The sequence below is a fragment of the Eurosta solidaginis genome, chromosome 5 (genome assembly GCF_040869045.1).
Source record: "Eurosta solidaginis isolate ZX-2024a chromosome 5, ASM4086904v1, whole genome shotgun sequence".
NCBI classification, from domain to species: Eukaryota; Metazoa; Arthropoda; class Insecta; order Diptera; family Tephritidae; genus Eurosta; species Eurosta solidaginis.
The window spans coordinates 23,092,089-23,116,483 of record NC_090323.1 but is presented as its reverse complement, the minus strand read 5'-3'; the positions used below and the strand labels follow the sequence as shown (position 1 = coordinate 23,116,483).

Sequence of the window (24,395 nt, the reverse complement as noted above, 5' to 3'; positions counted from 1 at the left end):
GAGTATTTTAAAAGGGAGTGGGCCTTAGTTCTATGGGTGGACCCCTTTTCAAGATATTGCCATAAAGGTGGACCAGGGGTGACTCTAGGATTTGTTTGTACGATATGGGTATCAAATGAAAGGTGTTAATGAATATTTTAAAAGGGAGTGGGCCTTAGTTCTATAGGTGGACGCCTTTTCGGGATATCGTTATATAGGTGGACCAGGCGTGACTCTAGAATGCGTTTGTACAATAAGGGTATCAAACGAAAGGTGTTAATGAGTGTTTTAAAAGGGAGTGGGCCTTAGTTCTATGGGTTGACGCCTTTTCGAGATATTGCCATAAAGGTGGACCAGGGGTGACTCTAGAATTTGTTTGTACGATATGGGTATCAAATGAAAGGTGTTAATGAGTATTTTAAAAGGGAGTGGGCCTTAGTTCTATAGGTGGACGCCTTTTCGGGATATCGTTATAAAGGTGGACCAGGGGTGACTCTAGAATTAGTTTGTACGATATGGGTATCAAATGAAAGGTGTTAATGAGTATTTTAAAAGGGCCTGGTCCTTAGTTCTATAGGTGGACGCCTTTTCGAGATATCGCCATAAAGGTGGACCAGGGGTGACTCTAGAATTTTTTTGTACGATATGGGTATCAAATGAAAGGTGTTAATGAGTATTTTAAAAAGGAGTGGGCCTTAGTTCTACATGTGGACGCCTTTTCGAGATATCGCCATAAAGGTGGACCAGGGGTGACTCTAGAATGTGTTTGTACGATATGGGTATAACATTAAAGGTATTAATGAGGGTTTTAAAAGGGAGTGGCCCTTAGTTGTATATGTGAAGGCGTTTTCGAGATATCGACCAAAATGTGGACCAGGGTGACCCAGAACATCATCTGTCGGGTACCGCTAATTTATTTATATATGTAATACCACGAACAGTGTTCCAGCCATGATTCCAAGGGCTTTTGGTTTCGCCCTGCAGAACTTTTTCATTTTCTTCTACTTAATATGGTAGGTGTCACACCTATTTTACAAAGTTTTTTTTCTAAAGTTATATTTTGCGTCAATAAACCAATCCAATTACCATGTTTCAACCCTTTTTTCGTATTTGGTATAGAATTATGACACTTTTTTCATTTTTCGTAATTTTCGATATCAAAAAAGTGGGCGTGGTCATAGTCAGATTTCGGCCATTTTTTATACCAATAGAAAGTGAGTTCAGATAATTATGTGAACTGAGTTTAGTAAAGATATATCGATTTTTGCTCAAGATATCGTGTTAATGGCCGAGCGGAAGGACAGACGGTCGACTGTGTATAAAAACTGGGCGTGGCTTCAACCGATTTCGTCCTAGAATCTAAGCCGCTACCAAATTTCACAAGGATTGGTAAATTTTTATTCGACTTATGGCATTAAATGTATCCTAGACAAATCAAATGAAAAAGGACGGAGCCACGCCCATTTTGAAATTTTCTTTTATTTTTGTATTTTGTTGCACCATATCATTACTGGAGTTGAATGTTGACATAATTTACTTATATACTGTAAAGATATTAAATTTTTTGTAAAAATTTCACTTTAAAAAGAAAATTTTTTTAAAAGTGGGCGTGGTCGTTCTCCGATTTTGCTAATTTTTATTAAGCATACATATAGTAATAGGATTAACGTTCCTGCCAAATTTCATCATGATATCTTCAACGACTGCCAAATTACAGCTTGCAAAACTCCTAAATTACCTTCTTTTAAAAGTGGGTGGTGCCACGCCCATTGTCCAAAATTTTACTTATTTTCTATTCTGCGTCATAAGTTCAACCCACCTACCAAGTTTCATCGCTTTATCCCTCTTTGCTAATGAATTATCGCAATTTTTCGATTTTTCGAAATTTTCGATATCGAAAAAGTGGGCGTGGTTATAGTCCGATATCGTTCATTTTAAATAGCGATCTGAGATGAGCGCCCAGAAACCTACATACCAAATTTCGTCAAGATATCTCAAAATTTACTCAAGTTATCGTGTTAACGGACAGACGGACGGACGGACGGACATGGCTTAATCAAATTTTTTTTCGATACTGATGATATATGGAAGTCTATATCTATCTCGATTCCTTTAGACCTGTACAACCAACCGTTATCCAATCAAAGTTAATATACTCTGTGAGCTCTGCTCAACTGAGTATAAAAAATAAGCTTTCACTCAACAAAATCAAGGGCTAATACAAAAGTTATAAGCATTCAAGTAAATATATCCATTTTATACTCAAGTACCCTACTGGTGACTTTACATAGGAATTTCATAATGGCGTCTCTGGTAACCAGTGTTATTAGCTGCAAAATTGTCACGTCTCTCTTTTATTTCGTGCTTTCATATATAGATAAAACCCTAGAGATGGTTCGAGGTCTATGAAAAAAATTGGCGGCTTTCTTAAATTAGAAAAAGGGAACAATTTATATGGAAAATCTAGCATTTAATTACTGATTAGGAGTTAAGTTCCAAAATGAAAATAATCTCGTTGTATGTAAACAAGGTTGTTGTTGTTGTTGTAGCGATAAAGAGACTCCTCGAAAGTTTTGGTGAGTGTTATCGATATTCATGGTCCTTTGCCGGATATAGATCCGGTACGTCCCGGTAACAAGCACCATTAAGGTAGAATCCCGACCAACTCGGGAACGTTTTAATATAACCACATTAAACCTTCTGAGCCATCCCATATTCTGACCCCCTAAACCTTTGGCGGCCACCGTGGTGTGACGGTAGCGTGCTCCGCCTACCACACCGTATACCCTGGGTTAACACCCCGGGCAAAGCAACATCAAAATTTTAGAAATAAGGTTTTTCAATTAGAAGAAAATTTTTCTAAGCGGGGTCGCCCCTCGGCAGTGTTTGGCAAGCGCTCCGGGTGTATTTCAGCCATGAAAAGTTCTCAGTGAAAACTCATCTGCCTTGCAGATGCCGTTCGGAGTCGGCATAAAACATGTAGGTCCCGTCCGGCCAATTTGTAGGGAAAATCAAGAGGAGCACGACGCAAATTGGAAGAGAAGCTCGGCCTTACATCTCTTCGGAGGTTATCGCGCCTTACATTTATTTTTTTTTTTAAGCCGCTGGGGGAATGTAAACCGCAATTCTTAATTGCTTCTAATGAATGTAAACAAAGTCCTAACAAGTAAAGCATGTACCGCATTCTTCATAAACGCCTGGCAGACACTTTACTAAACAGACAGCCTGAATGTTCAAAGCAGGGTTGAAAGAACACCATCCGTATGACGATGGAGGAAATCTGAAAATATTTTCGAAGTTACCCATTGCCCAAAAGCGGGATGAATTGTGCTTCTCTCATGCCGGCAATAGCCGACAGTGAAGCGACTCTTGCGCAACTGGGATATCCGGAAAAATAGGATCCATTAGCAACCTAAGATATTCTTCTTATTCGTTCACATTCTTCAGGTATCCTAAATATTTCCACCTTATAGAGTTTTCAGTACGAAGATAGTTTACACCTCATGACCTTATTGAAGAGCAATATGCCATGAATACTTTCGTTGGGAAGCAGTAATAACATGCCCGCATGAACTTAATATCAACAGCAACTTCGGAAAGATCCGTTTCCGCCGAAACAGTCCTTTCCGAAGTATCTCCATCATATACTAATAGATACAATTCACGATTGGTTTGTCTGGCACTCCTAGAAGAGATTTCAGTGGGATATAACACGCCAATAGAGAACTCTTTGCACCGATGAATAGAGAGAGAGTACTCTTAAAGAACATAATAGTCAGATATCCGAGTGACCAGGTCTCTTGAGACAACCGTCACGCCTGAAACCTCTGTCCTAAATGCTGGCAATAATAAAGGTAAAGCTACCAGAATAAACTAGATATTTTTCAGCAGAGAGTTATAGGCACATAGAATAGGTTCAGAACTTATTGCTATAGAAGGTACCAGTTGGTGGCTGCACAATAAAAAGGATACCTCTGTTACGTTGGGAAAAATTGAAGTAGGATAACTGGAACTCTTCTGGTCTTTCTAATGGCTGGTTCGGCTAAGCGCCAAATAAAGCCAGGGCGTATGAGTAACATTTTTTTTAAACAGCCGCTATTTACTTCGATTCATAAAAAATCCCTTGTACCGGTGCCAATTGCCAAACACTCCCTAATGATAGCCTTTTCTACAGCTTGCTTTACATCTTTTTGTGAACATCTGCTAAAAGAATCAATAAAGACCTCACCTCACACAGACTGAAAGCGTTCAAACATAGTTTTACAAGAACGACCAAACGCAAAACCCCAAAATTAGGTACCAGAAGTTATGTTATAAAATAATTCGAACCTTCTGACAAATACTAAAAGTTTCCTAGGACGTCGCTCAATTGCTGCCCCGAAACCTGGCAACTCAGATGCCCCTAGCAGCATTGACTTCGCAAGAGTTAAAACATGCTACCGTTTCTTCCTGCTTCCTATATCTGCTGTTACTGACGAGACCTAATTTATAACACTGTGATGCCAGAATGCAGTGTCCAGTTAGTATGCCCATTATAAGCCTCAAGTCTTCTCTCTTTACAGATATGAGCAACTTGGTAAGTTTAATATCGTAGGCTATCACATGATTTTAGTAATTTTACAGCGCCGCATTGCTATCTACGCCTTTTCTGCTTGATATATCATGTCTAACTCCTGTCTACTTTTCATTTTTTCTAAGCAGATTGGGACGTCTGCCGTCGCTTCATCGAGTGCCGCACTCACCTTTGCCAACTCATCGGCCTCTTCGTTACCATCTATCCCTTTATGACCAGGAATCTAGTACATAGGTATGTACATATGTTTAGCCTGGAGCTAAGTCTCTTTAATGCTTGCTTGCATTCCAGGGCGTTTATTGATGAAGTACAGTGAGGCTTTTGATTAAATGACCGGTTGGCTATTATTAAAATATATGTACATATGTACATATTGGCACGACTCGAGCTTAAGCACGTTTCCTTCAGAATTTCAGGGTGCGACGCCCCCTATTAAGTAAAATTTAAATTCGATGCCATATATGAGGAAATTGAAGTGGCAATCGGAATGGGAGTGGGAGTGTGATTGCTGGAGTAGGAGTTGGAAATAGAATGAGAATAAGAGTAAAAGTGGGAGTCGGAGTGAGAGTAGAATCGGGAGTGGAAGTGGAAAAAAGTGGGAGTGAGTGTGGGAATGGGAGCTGTAGTGGGAGTGGAAATGAAGTAAAAGCGGGAATGGGAGTTGTAATGGGAGTTGGAGTGGAACCAAAAGTGGGTGTAGGAGTGGAAGTGGTAATGGGAGTTGTAGGGGGAGTGGAAATGAAAGTAGGAGTGGGTATCAGAGCGGAAACGAAAGTTGGAGTGGGAGCGAAAATAAAAGTGAGAGTGGGTGTAGGATTGGAGGTGAAAGTGGGAATGGGAGTTGTAGTGGAAATGAAAAGGGTGTGCGAGTGAAAGTGGACAATAATAATTAGCACCACCCCAAGAATGAGTATAAAACGAAAAACAAAATAGAAGAGAATGGAATAAGGTGTAAATAGGGGAAGCGAGGTTAATTTTTGAAATATAGGAAAACCAATTTTCAGGCAGCGTTAACGTAAGCTGAAGGTAACAGCCCTTACTTTTGCGCTTAGCTCAAAAGAACTAAGGTCTATTTGCAAAATGGAAAATTAAGTCAAAATTGAATAGGTTCTAACTTTAGTTGCGGCTCTTTTGACTCATAGCTTGTAGTAAAAAAAAAAAAAATAAATGTAAGGCGCGATAACCTCCGAAGAGATCTAAGGCCGAGCTTCTCTTCCAATTTGCGTCGTGCTCCTCTTGATTTTTCCCTACAAATTGGCCGGACGGGACCTACATGTTTTATGCCGACTCCGAACGGCATCTGCAAGGCAGATGAGTTTTCACTGAGAGCTTTTCATGGCAGAAATACAATCGGAGCGCTTGCCAGACACTGCCGAGGGGCGACCCCGCTTAGAAAAATTTTCTTCTAATTGAAAAATCTTATTTCTAAAATTTTGATGTTGCTTTGCCCGGGAGTTGAACCCAGGGCATACGTTGTGATAGGCGGAGCACGCTACCATCACACCACGGTGGCCGCCAAAGGTTTAGGGGGTCAGAATATGGGATGGCTCAGAAGGTTTAATGTGATTATATTAAAACGTTCCCGAGTTGGTCGGGATTCTACCTTAATGGTGCTTGTTACCGGGACGTACCGGATCTATATCCGGCAAAGTACCACGAATATCGATAACACTCACCAAAACTTTCGAGGAGCTTGTAGTAAGTTTCGACAAAATCTGCAATTAACTTTAGAACCTATTTTATTTTGAGTATAGATATGCCTTTTTAATTTTCTACGAATTCGCAATTAGTGCGTCATATCACCGATTATAAAGTTGGAAAATCAATTTTCAAAATATCAACAAGAAAGATATTGAGTAAAAATCAACAGTCATAATTTTAAAATAGGTCATCAAAGCATTAATCAACCTCTGCATATGTAAGTTCTTAAATCAATTTGATGATGTTTGTTTGCCCTTCTATTGATCGCATCACTCGTTGGGAGTGAAGAACAAGGAGCCTTGACAAAGTTTACAACGGGGCTATGCCATAAGCTGTTGAATGATTACACAATAAACAACTTCATTAATCACACACAAAAATATATGTTTATGTACAAATGGATATATAAATGTATATAAAAATATATACATAAAAATATGTAAACTTTACAAAGGTGTTAATCAGCAGTCCTATAAAGGTATTTATAAACATTACAGTTCGTAAATCGATACACGTAAACACAGCACCTTCCTTCCTGCAAAGTACAAAGCGCTAAGATATTGAACCCATCAGCCAAATCATATACTGGTTCTGTAAAATACTTGTAGTCACCTTGATTATTTTTAAATTATGTAGCAATATGGCTCTGAGTTTACTTAGAGATGTAAAATGGACTGCAATTCCGAGGGGGACTCAAATACGCGGCCATATACCAAAACACTAAGCGGAACATTTAGCACACTCTTATGAGATAAAATGTTCACCTCGACAAGATAAGGTGATTCACCTCTTTTATAACCATTTTATTAGCTATTTGGAAATATACACTCGATAACTAGACAAATAAACATTTAGTACTGATTTAAAATAAGCTGATGGGTGTGTACAGCTTAATTTTATAAACATAGATAGCTATAGTATTCAAAATAAGTATTACAAGAAAGCTAAAATCATGCTACAAAATTAGTCAGAGTTTACTAAACAGTTCTCAGAAAAAGTTAGAAAAAAATTTGCATATGCGAATGTGTTGCGGGGTTTATTGCGTGAGTCCTTTTAGTTCTGTGGTAGTCAAGATTCAATCATTTGACAGGTTCTTCAGCCTTAGGACCACTTTACTCGTTTTCTAATGACATGAAACATTTTGAATGCTAAACAAAAAGTTGGAAGGTTCAGAAGCCATTGTAAACATGAAAAGCTTTTGAAGGCAAAAAATCACTTTTCACGCAAGGACGTCTTAATGAAGTTGACAGAGACGCTATTCTGAGCTGCTGAAGGTAGGTAAATATAAAACAAATATTAGGAGAATTGTACCAGTGTTCCATCACTCTAGTTCGGATGCCACCGGTTACTATGTTAACTGTAGTTTTGTCTATTTTTTTGCTGTAATGCTAATGTACGGTAACGGGCGAAAGAAATTGGAGTCCATCACCAATAACCGTTTTCTGGTCTTCTGCTGCAGTAAGCATTTTCAGAATATCGTCTCACACAAGTACGCTGAAGCTCGAAAAGTTTGAGTAATTTATGAAAAATGAAAGGTAATCGTCTTTCCAAAAATGTTCCAAGATCCTTTGATATTTGCACACAAAAATTCAATGATAGGGCCCGCAAATTCTCTTATAAATCTCAAAATTTGTCTATAAAAACAAAAAAATTGCAAATCATTAAAAATTACAACCTGCTAAAAGTAATGAAAAAAGTGCAATTTGTCGTGATGACAATCTTCTGCAGCTTTGCTATTAGCCGTTGAGACAACTCTGAGAATATTTTCGTTGCTAGAATTTTGTGGTTGGCGATGGAGGCCATCTTCAGTGAACTGCTTTCAGGTCTGAAAAGCTTGACAGCGTTTTGAATACTCCAAACTTGCCCCACATTAGATTTTTTTGGAAAGTAACAAATCCTGTATCAGGAGTGACCAAACTAATACAGCCATACTCGTATTTTATGTTGATATTGATGCGGTTCTGTTACTTCCCTGCAAAAATCGTGCGATTTATCCCTAAAAGGAGTGGTGAGCGATTGATCTCTTTTGTCTACATTGAGGTATAATTGATCCTCTACAGTCCCTTTTGGGTATAGTTGGGACTAGTCAGCTTGAAACTTATTAAGCAAATTTTAAGAAAGTGGAAACGAATAATTTAAGAAAAATTCAGAGTTCTATAAAAATAAATAAATGTAAGGCGCGATAACCTCCGAAGAGATCTAAGGTCGAGCTTCTCATCCAATTTGCGTCGTGCTCCTCTTGATTTTCCCTAGAAATTGGCCGGACGGGACCTACATGTTTTATGCCGACTCCGAACGGCATCTGCAAGGCAGATGAGTTTTCACTGAGAGCTTTTCATGGCAGAAATATACCCGGAGCGCTTGCCAAACACTGCCGAGGGGCGACCCCGCTTAGAAAAATTTTCTTCTAATTTAAAAACCTTATTTCTAAAATTTTGATGTTGCTTTGCCCGGGGTGCGAACTCAGGACATACGGTGTGGTAGGCGGAGCACGCTACCATCACACCACGGTGGCCGCCCTATAGTTCTATACCAAACCTAAAATAGTAGGCCCACAGGTCTTATTTTTGTAGTTTTTGTTTTATTTTTCTACAATACGAATACGAAAATATATTTTAAATATGGTATTTAGTTTAAAAAAATTATAAGACCCGTAAAAATAACCGCAACTTGTCCGAGTGGCCGTATGGTTAGGAAGAGGATCTGTCCGACACTGTCAGTAGAAGTACTGTCGTGTCGAACAGTAGATATTCGTACCGGTAGAAAGGAGAGCAGAAAAAAGATTTGAACGACAGTACCCATAGGAGTATATAGAGGACCCGTCCGACATACTAAAGGGATCACTTCCTTTGCGATACATCTCGGATGCATCCTGGACTAATCGCATTTTTTGCAAATAAACGCAATCTGGCAAGGCTATTCCCGAAGTATGTTTTTTAAGGTTTACATGGTCGTTCTCTTTACCACCTATCGGCCATAACGTGCAGCAAAAAGCGAATGGGAGCCTTGAAATAAGCGATTTGCTACACAAAGAATATATTATTCAATATCCGCCGAACGACGGATTTGCGTTCATTCCGAGCGGAAGCTTTCGGGTTATTTATCCAGCACAGGCCTACGTAAAAACAGTTTATATAAACTAAAACCTTCAAAGAGGCTAATCTCGAAGAGATCTGCATAATGCAAAATATTCAAACAGTCTTAGGGAATCGCCCTGCAATTTGTAAGCAAAATCTTACCTGGATGGCCTGGCATATTTCCTTACAAAAAGGGCACTTAATTATTAAGGAGCTCCGCTTACTTAGGTGGAGCATATTCAATGTATTATGGACACGGAGTATAAGCCCTGGAAAGTTACATTATAAGTTGGCGCTTAGTGTTCGCATAGTTTAAGATGGCCGAAATATATGATAAGTGTAGTGGAAGGGGGCATCGGAAGATCTAAGCTTTCTTATTTAATATTATTTAATATTATATAGCTTTGAGATTTGAAGCGAGACATCTCACACCCACAAGGTCACATGAGGGATTTTTAAAACCCACTTCTATGAGTATCCGCAAGCTCAACTGTACTTACATATGTACCTTTGTTGCACGCCTCCCAACCTACTGAAGATGCACAATGTAGCAAGTAATAGTCGTTCATAACAAGGCATGTCCCCGACCTTGCTTAAAATTACGAAACAGTTATATTTGAACTAGTAAATGTCAACAAAACAATGATGCAAACAATTCAACGAATCATTTGCATGGCATGGAAGTAAAGAACACCAATAGGGGGCACAGTAAACGGTAGCTGTATTAGGCTAAGTGTAGCACTTTTGACAAGAAAGCAGCAACAGTAGTGAACAGGTATCTACAAGTACTTATATTTATGTAAATACTTGCACAAGTGCTTGACGTAGGTATTTTATTGTGACATCTGTAACAACTCAACCCCAACATACAGACAGCTTGGAGTACTCACCATGCACAGCGTCAGAAACTAAATTCAAGCATTTTTTTATGGTATATTTCAAGTTGCGCTAAGCTGGCAGCACTTCAGTTTGCGCGCGCATACACAGCTGATTGCATTTGAAATCATAGTGCCGGTAACAACGAAAAAATAAACAATAAATATAAAACACAAAAAAAAAAAACTATAAGAGCAACATTAAACATGAGCAAAAATAAACAAAACGTTAGAAATAAAAGGAATTAAAAAGAAACAAGTAAAGGTGTCTAAGTTCGGATGTAACCGAACATTATATACGCAGCGTGAGCTTCAATTGCACATTTCATTTCAGATAAATTACTTTTCTACCTAACACGTGGTACCGCTGGTTTAAAAAAAAATTTCTCCCCATTTCCTCTTCCAATAAAACTTGATAAGTGAAATATCATTGATTCAAAACTATTTTTTGGTAAATTATAGCTTATTATTCTAGTCTACGCCCCTTTAAAACCTTTTAAACTTGTTTTATATCTAAGCTGCCGTGGTCTTTAACCGATCCCGTCCATTTTTACTAGAAATATTTTCTGCTATAAGGATGTTGCGATATGTAAATTTTTCTTCGAGTTATGGCTCCCGAAACATTGAAAATTGCTTAGACAAAACAGGGGCGGTGTCACACCCATTTTTTCAAATTTAAGTGTTTTCCAATTTAATGTTATAATTCAATTTAGAAAGTAAAATTCTATTGATACAAAGCTCTTTTTCGCTAAGATATAGCTTATTATTTTCGTCTACGACCTTTTTAAAAATATTTTATATAAAAGTGGGCGTGGTCTTTAACCGATTTCGTCCATTTTTTCTAGAAATATTTCTTGCTATAGGGAAAATTTGTGTACCCAATTTTATTAAGATCCGTTAATTTTTCTTTGAGTTATGGCTCCCGAAACAGAAAATTGCTTAGTCATAACAGGGGCGGTGCCACGCCCATTTTTAAAATTTGAAGTTTTTCCTATTTATTGTTATAAAACCACTTGGGAATGAAGTACCATTGTTATAAAGCTCTTTTTTGCAAAGATATAGCTTATTTTATTCGTCTACGACACGATCTTTTATATAAAAGTGGGCGTGGTCCTTAACCGATTTCGTAAAGTTTTATTCAAAGCATTTCTTATAGTGAAGGCAACCGCTCTGCCGAATTTTGTTACGATAGGTTTAACGATTTTTGATTTATGATTAATAATATTTGTAAAATTTATTTTATCACAAGTGGGCGGTGCCACGCCCATTTAAATTTTTTTCCAAATTTTTATCTAGAGTCTCAATATCAGTCCACATGTATTATTTACTAAAAAATCAGGTTTTTTGTGTTTTCCAAAATGTTATATATATAAAAAGTGGGCGTGGTTTCCATCCGATTTCGCTCATTTTCAATACCAATCTATTCTGGGTCAAGATAAGCTCGTGTACCAAATTTGGTGAAGATATCTCAATATTTACTCAAGTTATCGTGTTCACGGGCAGACGGACGGACGGACATGGTTCAATCAAATTTTTTTTCGATACTGATGATTTTGATATATGGAAGTCTATATCTATCTCGATTCCTTTATACCTGTACAACCAACCGTTATCCAATCAAACTTAATATACTCTGTGTGCAAAACACGCTGAGTATAAAAATGCATGAGTAACTAAAACTAGCAACGCGATAATAGCGGCAATGAAATACAAACACAGTCTGGCAAAGCATGATGTTTGCCGCGGCTGCTGCTGCTGCCACTCAAAAACCTGGCCAATTGTTGGCGCAGATACGAGAGGTGAATAGTGTGCAGCAGAGTTTATGGATGATTTGTTGCGGGGCGTTCAAGTGTCGGAGATTTGAGTCCGTTTGTTTTCTGAACGCGCCGACTGTTGGCTGCCAATCTTCACCAGCGCATTAGCGGTGTGTACAACAACGAATGTGTTCAGTTTGTTTGGCTGCTCTTTATTACACGACTTCGCGTTTCTTTTCGATTCAGTTATGTACAAGACTTGGAAGTAAACGCTTCGTAATAGCGGCAGCAAATAGCTGGCAAATTGAAATTTGTTTAAATATGAATTGAAGCATTTTTCCAAAGAAAATACTGGCAGAGTGCGAAAGTTAGAAAGTGTTTTTTTTTGTGAATTTACTAAATTTAAAAGTGATTTTTAAAAATATACATATATGAAACAATATTTTAAATAATTGCGAAAACTCATAGTATTGTGAAAAATTGCATTAAACAGTTTTTAAGTGTAAGTGAATATTTAAAAAATTAACTAAAAAAGTAAAAACCAAATGCAGCATGCTCTTGTGGTATTCACGTCAGATTGGGTATTTACAGTTCTTTCTTAGTTAAGTAAAAATATGTAGAACCATATAACCTGATAACGTGAATACCCCTACTACACTCATTATTTATGTTTGTATATACACTACCCTGCAGAGAAAATTAAAGACAGTCGCGCAATTGAGGCTTAATGACTACCACCGAACTGGTGCTTATCACATGCAGGGCGGGGCAGTTGACAGCCACAGTTGTGCCAACAGCGCTTAAAGCTTCTATTACTCCTACTTAACATAGACTTGACTTGACTTGACCTGAATTTGGCAACTTAGCCTTGATTATATTTCACTTAGAAAAGCATAAATAGCATTACAAAATGCCGACGCTACTTAGAACTTACGTCGAAAATTCAAAATCAACAGACGTCTAAGTCGAATCAAGTATTTCTAAGTGCAGCGTAAGCAGTTACATGCAAAGCTTAATAAACTGAACCTAAGTGACAGTTCTCAAGTCAAATCAAGCCTATGCTAAGTATGAGTAACGGGCGCTTAAGTCTAAGCTGCCCAACAAACACTGAAGTGAGATCAAGATTTGAGGACGTTTAGATAACTATCCACGTGCTCGAAACTCGTTAGAGGATGACTCGAGCAACACTGAGGAAACATAGCGTTCTCAAACAAAATGGGACCTAATTATAAAATCGAGAAAAATTATAGTTCTCCAATCGTAATCTAATGTATTTCTCTAATGGGATTCTAATGTAAATTGATTTTGCAACAGTTCTCTAATCATTCTCAGTTCCATTACTAGTGTAGTTTTCTAACAATTTTCTCGAAGCGAGATTACGTTAGTTATCTAATATGTCTACATAATAATTCTCTCACATTAGAGACTTCGTTTGCTGGGTGTATGTATTTGAATTAATCAACAAGGGCTGCGACTATCTCAGGACCATCTATGACTGAACCAATTTGGAACGCGTTCTAAAGTATGTGTAGGGGGGTCACAGGAGAAATAAAAAAAATAAAAAATTATAAAAAAATATACATATAGGTACATAAAATCAGAAAGTAAAAAGAAAATATATATCTATGTAACTAAATGTAAAAACAATAAAGTTTTTCCTCCTTAAAAAAATTAAAAAAAAAAAAAATTATAATTAAACAAAGAGGTGATTAACCTTTTATTTTTTTTTCCTTGAGTTCAATTCTTGAATTTGCAGTTTAATGGGAACATTTTATTTTTATTCTTTTGAAAGTGATTAATAAAAATGTCAAGTTGTAAATGAAAATTGTTTTAGTATACAGAGTATGTTTATTGAAACGATAATTATTTATTGCGGTAAAATTGACATTGACCTATAAATTCGAATGTAAATGTCTTAGATTCAAACCGAATGCTAAAATAGCATATCCCAATTAACCTTAGAATGGAAGTTTTCGAAGATTGACAAAGATATTTATTTTCAATTAGGCAAAAATATCTACCTGTGCGAGATTGTTTATCAGTAGAGTCATTTCAATTCCACTCAGTTCCTGTAACCTTTGAGATGGGATGGAAAATATAAAATTCTACATTTGAGAAATAGCAAAAAGGGAAATTTTCTTTTCTCAAACCAATCTCAAATATGAACGGAACTAAACGAAACCAGAAAGAGAGAATTTTATTTGAGAGTATTAGATTTTTACAAAATAAATCTGTTTTGTAACGCTTGGGATGGGGTGGACAATATAAAATTTCTTCATTTGAGAAATAGCAAAAAAGCCCATTTTCAATATAGAGCTTTCACTATTCAAAATTTGATTTTATTAAACATATCTCAAATACGAATGGAGCTGAATGTACTGGTTTCAGAGAGAATTTTATATGAAAAAATTATTTTATTACACAAAAAAATAGTCTGTGTGGGTGGCATTGCACTCAGGAAGCTAATAAGACGAATTTTCTTATTTCTTAATGAATATATTGCTTTTCTACTCCCGTCGTTGACGGTCGGTTTGTATATTGTAAAATCATTAAATAATATAGTTTAGACTTCCAGGAAAATACTTTCCATCCGATCACTGAAATGCCCTTTTCAAATGTTTCTCAAATATTTAACTGAGTCGAAACTTAACGCTTGAGTATGGAGGACACTTATAGTGAAGGTGAATTTATACAAAATAATGACAAAGCGAACTGAACCCAATGCGACGTACAACAGAACGTCAAAACTAAGGCGAATTCAGTATCAGGTATTGTTATCCCAACAGCTGATTGCTTCTTCTTGATTATTTTCCATACAACGCCTTTTACTTTAATATGTCAGTTAATCGAAATCAATGAAAATTTTATTTTGACTTGACATTCTTCTACACGGCGAATTGGTTGAATTCGCTTTGCCACCATCTGGTATGAATTAGTCTTGGTCGTACCAAAGAGTTGCATGGAAATTATCAAGAAGAAGCAATCAGTTAATGGGTTAACACCACTTTCAGTATTCAGCAAACAAAACAACTTGAGAAAAGATATTATTTTATTTTGGAAAAATTTTCGTTCAAATTTAGTTTGAATATAAACATAGTCTTGCTTTTTCTTTTGTAAATTGGTATGGACGCTTTTTCTTTCATAGACACGTAGCCCAATAATTTGATTATCCGCATGCTAACAGTGTTTGTAAGTATTCTGGATTTTTTTTGAATGGCAACAACAAATTGCCTTGATGGTGTACACCGCTTGGAGTATTCAGCCTTCGGTCGAAGTGCCAAACTTTTAAAGGATTCCATTCTAAATATCGTACTTAACAAGGCTTCCTAATATGCTACCCAATTTTTAATGCCTAGCGTCAAACATCCGTCCAGAATGGGATAATTATATTCCCGTATATACATAAGAAGCAAATTATAGGCGTAACAGCAGTGTGATCGGACTTCTATTCAGGCTCATATAATGTGTGAAATCAGGCTTTTACCGGATGAATATTGTAAGAATGGAAATACATTCATTTTCGGCTCTTAAATGAGCTCATAATGAGTGTAAGCGCTTCCTTTATGACACGTGTTTGACTCCAAATGTTTGCTGGGACAAATCATGCTGGTATGTTAGTGTGTTTATCTTATGCTAAAAATAATTTCTTTTTTATTTTGTTTTAATTCAAATATAATGAGACATTTTTAAAATTTAATGTTTTTTCTATTGCATTAATATGTCAAAACGTTAGAAGAACAAACATTTTGTGTTTACATACTAAAATAAAAAAAAAAATTCAAGGCTTTTATTAAATTGGAGCACACTATTTTATAGCTAATTAAATTCCATATCCGAGGGTAAAAGTTTGAGTAGATATGTTTTTTTTCCTTGCCCGATTGGTTTATCTTTTAAAAAATAATAAGCTGATCCAATTTCTTTGCATTTTCGAGCAATATTCGTGAGTAGTATTCTAAAGCACTCTGCAAATTATGCCTTTCAACTTCACGTTTTCTGTTTTTGCCTCACGATAATGTACTTTAACCCACGTACGCAAGGCCCTTCGTCTTCGCTAGAGTAGCAGCGACGTAACGTCCGCAATGAGTCAGAGTAGAGCTCTCACTTCTTACATCACTTCTTAAATCGTTCGTTTACAAATGCTCTCAGACCGTAGGTGCTGAAACCGAACGCAGTTTTTTGATAGCACACTTTCTTTCAAGAAGTAAGACATAATTAAGTGACTGTAGTGAAAAGGCATACCCTGTCTCTAATGCTGCCCATATCTAGAAAATTTCCATCAAGCATTCAGATTGCAGTGATTTAATGTGTAGTGTTGTATAGCCTCAACCAGACCGATTAACACCATATAGGTTGAACAAATTCTTTATAGTAGTCAAATAACCCACTGGCATACAACTTTAAGTAGGTTCAGAAACAGGTCTAGGACCGGAATAGATTCGGTTAGGTTGAACTGGCCGGTCCATGAGGACCTCACATAGACTGAATAAGTCCGTAGTGTTACCAGAAGTTTGTTTTAACGACCAAACTGAAAAACTCTATCAAAAACCAGGACCTATGTTATAAAATAACTCCGTCCTCTTGGCAAATACTAGAAGCTTCCTAGGACTTAAGCCACTTACTGCTTCTAGATCTGACTGCTGTATAACTCCTAATAGCTGGAGCCTTAGCCTGGCAAGCGCAGCGCACGAGCACAGAACGTGCTCGATCGTTTCCGCCTCCAGCCCACACTTCCTACATCTGCTATCACTGACCAAGCCTAATTTAAAGGCATGTGACGGCAGAAGGCAGTGTCCAGTCAGAATACCCGTCATGCGTATACAGTCCTCTCTTTTTAACGATAGAAGCAACTTTGTTAGTCTAAGGTTGTAAGACCTGCACATAATCTATTTAATAATTTGGGAAAAATTTAAACAACGTGACATCAGGACGGACAAGGCGACAGCTGTTTCGATTATACCTTGTAAATCTCTTCAAAGCCTTTTCTCCCGGCAGTGGGAGTCGAACCCGCACTCCTACGATAGTTGAAATGGTTATAAACGCATTCAGCTACGTCATGCCTTAGTTGATGTAAAGTTTTTCCCAATTGCCTTCTTTTTACATATTTTAATCTTTTACACATTGCATACCTCGTATGCAATTATGTGTTAAAGCTATGCTTGGTACGGCGGTTTTCAAAGAAACTTTGGTTTTGTTGCTGTTTTTGTTCTATTTATAGAACTACAACGAATTAACCAATTTTATCTGTTTGTATGATTTAATAATCGGGGATTGCCCGTATTGCTTTTTTTTTTATTTTAAATGTATGAAAACATTTATTTGAAGCAATTTTTTAATTTTACAACAACTAAGGCATGACGTAGCTGAATGCGTTTATAACCATTTCAACTATCGTAGGAGTGCGGGTTCGACTCCCACTCCCGGGAGAAAAGGCTTTGAAGAGATTTACAAGGTATAATCGAAACAGCTGTCGCCTTGTCCGTCCTGATGTCACGTTGTTTAAATTTTTCCCAAATTATTAAATAAATTATAAAATTAAAAAATTGCTTCAAATAAATGTTTTCATACATTTAAAAAAAAAAAAAAAGCAATACGGGCAATCCCCGATTATTAAATCCTGCACATAATCTTCGACACTTTACAGCCCCGCGCTTGAACCCACGCCTTTCCTGCTTGGTCGATCATGTGCACCTCTCGACTTCGCTTAATTTCGCCCAGTGTAATTGAGACGTGTACGGAGCAAGCTTCAAGGGATGCGCCCTTTTTAGCTAGTTCATCCGCTTTTTCATTCCCATCTATTCCCATATGCCCTGGGATCCAATATAGATGTATGCTTCTCGCTGTCCCGATTCTCTCCAGGGACTGCTTACACTCTAACACGAATTTATATGCTGTGCTATGCAAGATTATTGCCTTAATTGCTGCTTGACTGTCAATATAAAAAATAACACGATTGCAGTTTGGGCTATTTTCTTCCAGGGTTTCTACTGCTTTGGTTACGGCTACTATTTCCGCTTGGAAAACGCTACAGTAATCCGACAGCCTGTAGGATCTGTTTATTTCCGGATTAGCACAGTATACCGCAGACCCTACTCCTTCCACTACATTGGAATCATCTGTGTACACATGTATCGCCTCGTCCGCCATTTCAGCACCCTTGCGCCAATCGTCCACCTCTATTGTGGCCTTAAGATTGCCCTCAAAGCGCAGGTAGGGAATCAGGTAGTCTGTTCGTCTTGTGATTGATGATGCTATACTAGTATGGCCGTATGGTCGGCGCTCAAGCTGCCCCGAGGCACTGAACCTGATTGCAGTTGTTAACGCTATGTTCTTTGCTACCAGGTCTACAGGTTGAATGTGCAGAATGGCATACAGTGCAGATATATCGTTAAGTCTTTCGTACACATTGTGAAGCTCACACGATATTTGACTACTCATAGTGGGGTTGATTCTTCTTTCCAATAAAGAATGCAATTTTCTCTAGGTGAAGTGTATGTGCAGATCAACGTTTAAAGAAATTTTTATTGGACGGAAAATATGTGTAGATGCTCAGGTAATGAATACAAAAGCTTGTTTATAAAAACAGGTCAAAGGTAGGAAAGATATAGCTGGTGGGGGGGTGAAATCTCCTTCTTTCGTCAAGCGTAGTGAAGATGCTCAACGACAAGGCATGTCCGTCGTAAGAGGCGACTAAAATCTACATACAAGATGAGTCGAGAGGCCTAAAGCAACCATTTCGGAGGCAGTAAGTATAGTACCAGAAGATGCTCGAACCGAAGCATACCAGACTTAATCCACCAAAGGACTGTTATATCCACTCACTCAGCCTTCGGGAAGTATGTCCATTGTCAATTAAATTTTGACTTTAACCTAATGCGGCAAAGGACTACCATATTTACTCCCAATAAACATTGTATAATATTTTTCAAAAAGGCTCTTTGAATATTACCATCGCTGAACATTTTTCCCAGATTTGCTCTTAAAAACATCTGTCTGAAAATGTTTTCGCGATGCTTTCTTTTTATTAGGTCAAAATGAAATTTTAATATCAAATTTGCCATACCATTGGGCAATTGCAAGTCAAAATAAAATTGTTTCTTATTCAGTTGCAGCTTTTTTGACAGATAGACAATAGGAAATTATATTATACAGCTGCTTACTTAAGGGCCGCTTACACCATTTACTGTTAGTCACTTATCTGTAAGTTATCAAAATTCTCGATTTCTCCATGCTAATTGAAGGCTGGATTGTCAGTTAAGTAAATGGAAAAAGAATAAACAAAAGTCAGCTGTTTTGTTGGTTTTCATTTACTCATAATAAAATTTTGCGATTTGTATTGCAAAATATTCGTAATAAACGACTCAAATAGGGGCTTTGACGCCCTTTGTTGATGAAAATGCAATGCCAAATGAAGCTGTCTGAAATATTGCTATCCTCCAGTTAAACTAATATGAGATTGTGAAGATGACCCCTATAGAGCCTATTTTATATTGTAAAGTTTTAGGGAAATTCCGCTTATTTTCAACGCTTTTTACTAACGTTCGTATCGCTAAACTGCTGAATAAATAATTCCAATATTCAATAATGCAAAATGGTCTTTATTAGACTACTTTGAAAATACTTCACAATAACACTTATACTTCGCAACTGATAGCGTGCTTAAATCAAACTGATTCCTGCTTACTCAGCTCTCGCTCCCTTTATACTCTCTGCTGTCTTGTTCGCATACTTCTAGGCGTTTCACTAGGCGAATTTACTACTTAGCTACCAGCTATAAACTTACTAGCTATAAACTACAGATGCACGTTTATAGCCTCTCGCATAGCCATATGCGCGTGTGTATGTTAGCTATACTTCCACCGATGATTGCATACTTTTGTGAGTATCTCAGATATATGCATGTGTTTGTGCGTTGCTCTCCGCTGCTTGTATGTACACATGTGTAGACATAATGATTGATTTGTTTATGTACATACCAGTGACTGCTTAGTATCGGCTTAGAGATGATATAATCCCTTAGTGTTGCTAATATTCGTCACAACATTGACTATGACAATTTATGTTGACACAGGGTGATTAAAAAAAAAGAAATGTGAGATTAAGTGTTTTGAGTCGAACTTTGAAAAATAAAAATAAATGCCAGAGGACATTTTTAAACAAAATCTAATATTAGGTGGGTTTGAACAAAAAATCTGACATAGGAAATTTTCTAACCGGCCGAGAAAATGATGATTGCTTTACCGCCCCAAAAGTTTGATTGGTATATTTTAGTTCGAATACGCCCCTGTGCTTCGTCAAACTATTACAAAAGTACTAAGGTCAAAAGCCTTTTTGCAGACCAATAGTTGGCAGATTCGTTTTCAATACAACTTACCTTAAGATAAACATACATACGTACATATTTATAAAAAAATAATAGTTGAGACTATGGACCGAAGAAAAACAAACAGCGCAAATTAGTTTACAAACAAATACACAGATATACATATTAACACATAATAAATTTCACAAACAAACCGGATATTCTAGATCATTAAGCACAATTTTTTTGTACTCAGCAGTTTACCGATTTTTCTTTTGCAAAAATAAAAAAAAAATAATGAGGAATGAAAAAGGCAAAGAAATGAGAGAAATAAAGTAGCTTAATAACCAAAGCAAGTTTTTTTTTGAAAAATTTTAAAATAATTTGTTGAGATTTTAATATCTACTTTCCAAAAAAAAAATGTTGATGCTCCAACATTTTGTTTAATTATTATTTTTTGTTCATTTTCTTACATTATGTTTTTCGTCATGTTCCATTATTAGCGCGCCATTAACCAGCAAATTATAAATGCAAATTGTGTGAAAATTTGAAAATTTTCTGGCTGAACTTTTATTACAAAAACGCACTGAAGGCAAGTCAATTGGGAGAAAGATTTTTTGTTTTTGGAAAACGAAATAGATGAGTGAAATGGCGAAAACTGCGGTGTTTTTGGAGAAAAAGTAAGTGGAGTTAGGGGGTAGGCATATAGAAAAAACACAAAATAAAAAAATAAATCAGTAGAACATAAATATAAAATAGAGAACAAAATACAAAAAAAAATATTTAAAAGGAAGGAGGCGCGCATTAAGAGCAGCGAACGAATACAAAACATAAGGTAGGCGATAATAAAGTAGATGTCGCAAAAGTACGCCAAAGTTCAAAAGCAGCCACAGCAATTAGCAAAGTTTTAAAATCTTTTAATCTCTAGCACACTGAGATCACAGACGAAACGTCTGCCAACAGCGCAAGCAAGCAGTCGCACAGCGGACATAGAACGGAAAAACGATACGATAATAGCCGCACAAGCCATACGCGAGTTGTTACAGCCACGCATACATACATATACACAGTATACATGATTTATAACACACACACAAGTGCACGCTTGGAAAATTTTTGTTTTTGATTTTTGAAAATTGTTAAAATTTATTTGAACAATATTTATTTTTAAAAATTTCGCGTCGCCACGAACAGCACAGAAAAAACGTCAAAAAAAAAAAGAAGAAAATAAAAAAAGAACAAGCAAATGTATGAAAAGTGAGAAAAAGTGTATATAAAATAAATTTCAAAAAAAAAAACAAAGAAATAATTTTTAAATTTTTATGCATGCCGGAAATGTGAAGTAAAGAAAAAGAATAAAAATTGCTAGTAAAAACGAAATAAGAAAACAGAAAAGACAAAAAAATATTGGAAAATTAATTGCGCAAAAATATTGCAAAAATATAAAAAAAAATTAAATTTAAAAAACAAAAATAATCAAAAACAACAGCAGTATCTAGTTCACACGCCTCGTGCTCCTGCGGCGTCTTTTTTTTCCAACTTTTTGGCAACGTAACCGGGTGAGTTTAATTTATAACCATTTGTTATTATTTTATAAAATAATTTTGCAATCGATAAAAATTTATTAAAAAATCCATTTAATTAATTTTTCACACTTAGCCATTAGCAATTAGAAGAAATCAGTGCAAACATTTTTTTTTTAATTCGAAACTTTTTTTTCAGTTATTTACATATAAACCATTATGGCCCGAACACATTTGATTTTTGTATTGTTTTTGCGCTAGAAAAATACTAAAAATTTTCTCTTAAAGAAGAATGCGATAAAGACTGAGCGCTGTTTTCAGCCTAGAGATGCCGAATTAAGTGAAGATTTAATTGTAGAATGGAAATCTATCAGATAGCTTTGTCACATTTACATTTTCGCCGACACAGGTTGACCACCCACAGTTAAGTTGATAACTATCAATATTTTGTAGAACACATCGCAATTGCAGGGACGAAAAATAGTGTGAAGCAAGCTTCACAAAATTCTAGTAGGTCACATTCACCACTTACCACAGCACAATTTGTTAAACTAGGTACTAATGTCTGTATTTATTATTAAACTAGAAGACCCGGCAGACGTTGTCCTGCCCTAAATTTGGCCTATCTGCATACATTTTAATAAGCTTTTTCCGTCTGACTCTGCCCTCCGCCCCACTTCACTTTTTCCTAATCCTTTTATTCACTCCTCCCTCCGTCTTTTTCGCTTCATCTATCTCCATCTTCGTCTCATTCTATCTCTTTCTCAATCTCCTTCCCTCTTTTCTCTTCTCTCAATTTCTTCTCATTCTTCTGCATCCATTATTGCCTGTCCCAGAGCGTGGTATGTATTTTATTCCAATCCCAGTCCCAGTCCCACTCCGAGTCTCAGTCCCAGTCCTAGTCCAAATCCCAGTCCCAGTCCGTCTCTGGATAATATATTACTCTGTACTAAAGCACTCATCAACAGCTTTCATTTGATATCCATATTGTATAAACACTGTCTAGGCATTCACTGGCCCACGTTTTGGCTTATATCTCGAGACCCTAGTCACCCAGGGGTATGAAAATTATCCTATACACAACTAAAGACTCTCCTGAATTAAAAAAAGTCATAGTACCTCTAAATCTACTCCACCCATATATATCTGTTGTATTCCGTGATCGCGCAATGACAGGCTATATTCATTTTGGCTCCACTTACCTTTGACTAACGCTGTGCCATTGATTTCGGATTTTCACCGAAGCTGGTAGATAACATGCACACAACATTGTTATCTTTCCATTTTACCAAACATATGCCAATGCTTTTCATTTCAATTTACTCCGAGTACCCTCTTTCCATTGAATTTAAGTTTTTTAATGCATCAGTGGACAGCTTGTTGAAATTTCATTTTCACGAACTGTTCCCTTAGAGCATAAGCGAAACGTCGTCCACTAGCCATTACTACCTCACAGCCCCCTTTTAACTGAGCGGGGCATACGTTATCTGGGACTCTAGCACAATCATCTTCAGCATTATCTTCGCCAGATATGTTTCCATCTACAGGATGCTCGATATAAAGAGTGGTTGGTATATCGGCAAGTTAACCTTAATGCCGTTGTTGTTGTATTAACGATAAAGACACTCCCCGAAGATTTTGGGGAGTATTATCGATATTGATTGTCCTTTGCCGGATATAGATCTGGTACGTTCTGTTAACAAAGCACCATTAAGGTACTAGCCCGACCATCTTGGAAACGATTAATATGGCCACATTAAACCTTCAAGGCCATCCCTCCCTCCCCACCCCCTAGTTACATGAGGAGCTTGGGGTCGCCAGAGCCTCGTCTGTTAATGAAACAGGATTCGCCGCGGGTAGGTGAGGTTGACAATTGGGTTGGAGAAGCTATAAATATAATGCGATGGCAACTCCTTGAGAGGGTTGCGCTACAAAACCCCTTGATCTCCTGCTTCATCGAGCTCTTCAATGTAATCAAGTATTTGTTGCAACGATAAACCTCTGAAAGTCGTAGTATTTAAAAAATTCTGCAGATTATATCAGATAAATTTACAAAAATGCACAGAAAAGCCATTAAAACGCGCAGAAAACTGTGCCCTAGCATAGAAAATCCCATGAAATACGAAGAAAAAAACCTCTACCCTAGACGACCCACGGTTACCATATGGTAACGCCTTAAATAAAATGTAAAAAAAACTAGAAATTAAATAATTCCAGAAAAAAATGTAGTTAAATATAATGACTTATTTCATTAGTTACCGATTTGTAAAGCTTTTATTCAAATTTTCTTACAAATGATTAATATAATCGCGTACTTACCGACGTGCCATATTGAAAAATGGGAATTTTTAACTTTTCTTTTTCTCACTTAAATTTGACGTAACGATAGCTTCACTATTTGAACCCAGACTGACCAAAGCTTTGTTTTGCGGAAAGTCGCGACCATTCTGTATAAAATACCGTTATTCATTTGTAGATTTGTTATGCAGTTTAAAATTAATTCCTTGAAATACAGCGACACCTTTTGCGTTTGGTAATCGTGGGCTATTTCGGGTTAAGCAACAACAACACAAAATGCAAGTCGCACGGCGCGCATGAAAGAAAGAAGCGTTCA

At 36.8% G+C, this 24,395-nt stretch overlaps 1 protein-coding gene and 1 long non-coding RNA gene across 5 annotated transcripts in view; one reads left to right on the top strand and one right to left on the bottom strand.

The window, feature by feature from the left end:
* The first annotated feature begins 12,146 nt into the window (after nt 1-12,146).
* Nucleotides 12,147-24,395, top strand: part of Pka-C3 (Protein kinase, cAMP-dependent, catalytic subunit 3) — a 133,693-nt gene continuing 121,444 nt past the window's right edge. Inside the window, exons 1-2 of one of the 4 annotated variants that reach the window (XM_067788249.1) lie at nt 12,147-12,461; nt 21,602-21,817. The gene's annotated coding sequence lies outside the window, so the exon portion shown is untranslated. Of the gene's footprint in view, nt 12,462-21,186; nt 21,818-24,395 lie in introns of those variants that run through there. The other 3 variants (XM_067788248.1, XM_067788247.1, XM_067788250.1) reach the window with 3 other exon arrangements.
* Nucleotides 24,068-24,395, bottom strand: part of LOC137252482 (uncharacterized) — a 613,814-nt gene continuing 613,486 nt past the window's right edge. The window contains exon 3 of the long non-coding RNA XR_010953569.1: nt 24,068-24,325. This is a non-coding gene — a long non-coding RNA (uncharacterized lncRNA). The remainder of the gene's footprint in view (nt 24,326-24,395) is intronic.